A 1638-nucleotide genomic window follows, 5' to 3' on the forward strand; every position below is an offset into this window, starting at 1 on the left:
ATGATATATATCATATATATATTTAACAAATGTGCATTAAAAGATCTCTAATATAAAACTTTTAAAATATGGGGAATATGTTTTCAAGATACAGGAAATAATTATTGTTAGGCAAACTCTCAATTCCTATAAAAACATCTTTGCAAAGATAAAATTTATCTGAGTGCTCATTTCTCAGATGGAGGAAAGGCATGAAATTTTTAATCACTGGATACTGCCTTGTTTTTGCATTGTTTTCAGCTCCAGCCCTGATTGGCATGAATTCTGACTTACAAAATTGCCGTATTTCAGTTTCATGCTCCACCGAAAATGCATCTATTTAATGAGCACTTAACACAGCCACGTTATTTCTTCAGCGACATTATCACAGTCACATTGTTTATGTTTAAGACAGTATGTTTAAACAACACTTATTATAACAAATAATGCATTGGAAAATTTGAAATTTCAAATCAATGTGCTCCATTAATCATAACTATCTCTAAGAAACCCTAACTGGAAAGAACACAAATATAAAAGGATGATGAGTTTAAAGATGATAAAATTTGTATATTTAAAAGCAATTCAAGAATAACCAGATAAAATCTTATCCCCATTGTTACCCAATACAACCAAGAAGCATGAAAATACTTTTACATTAGGAAAAAGGACATAAAGACCACATGAAGGCTGTAATTCAAACTCAAAAGGAGAAGGGACTCTGAGGGCTCCTTCAGGTCAGTACAAAGGCTACACTAAGATCAAAGCACTGAGTCAGGAACAGGGCACTGCTAGGCACTGAGGTATCATTGAGCAGTAAGTACAGGGGAAAGGAAGACTATATTTTTGTTGTATGGGTGAACTGAAGTGATCGAAATCTTAGGAACAACTGCCTCTAATGATAGCAAGAAGCAAGCCAAGTCTTTACTAAAGAAAAACAAGTTCACAAATTTTTCTGTCTAGGTCACACAACCTCTGCACAACTGACTCCCATCTTCTCACTCTCCAACTAAGCTAAAACTACTCCACTGATATGTATAGGATGTGATCTGATTTTATATCTTACTAGCAAACTGTAAGAACTCCTAAGTAGCTTTGATATTCTGCACATTAACGACCACCACAATGTTCTGCACCATCCGTAAGCTCAATTTTGCATTCTAGGTAGAATTTCATTATGGTTCTAAGGCTCAGTGCATCTGCACAGTGACCATATCCCCCAGACCTAATTCAAGATCTAATCTTTTTGCTTTTTTAAAAATAAATTCTACAGAGTCAATTATGATGAATGACAAACTTATGAATCATTATATACTACACAGTGATTGCCTTATTTTTGAACACTGAAAGTAAATAAAACTTCTTTCTTCCATTTCTATGCTTTTCCAAACTGAAGGGTCAAAATACTTAGATTTTGAAACTGGAAAAAAACAAAAACAAAACAAAAACCCTAAACCCCAAAACCAAAAGCCATATCTACCCAAGCTGAGGCTTTTCATAGAAGTTTTAGCCAAGAAAACAGAATTTGTCCTTTACAAACCCTTGAACATAAGGTCTTATTTTAGAAGTACTGAAAAGACCTTTAAATCATAGAGGGGCTGGCTTGTGCCATATAATTCACAACCAACTAATACTTTTTTTTTTTTTTTTTTTTTTTTT

At 33.5% G+C, this 1638-nt stretch overlaps 1 long non-coding RNA gene across 1 annotated transcript in view; it reads right to left on the reverse strand.

Annotated features, from left to right (window-relative positions):
* Positions 1-1527: 1527 nt before the first annotated feature.
* Positions 1528-1638, reverse strand: part of LOC111814731 — a 2225-nt gene continuing 2114 nt past the window's right edge. The window contains exon 3 of the long non-coding RNA XR_002819638.1: positions 1528-1559. This is a non-coding gene — a long non-coding RNA (uncharacterized LOC111814731). The remainder of the gene's footprint in view (positions 1560-1638) is intronic.

This window comes from Octodon degus, unplaced genomic scaffold, assembly GCF_000260255.1.
Source record: "Octodon degus isolate 3935 unplaced genomic scaffold, OctDeg1.0 scaffold00459, whole genome shotgun sequence".
Lineage (NCBI taxonomy): Eukaryota > Metazoa > Chordata > Mammalia > Rodentia > Octodontidae > Octodon > Octodon degus.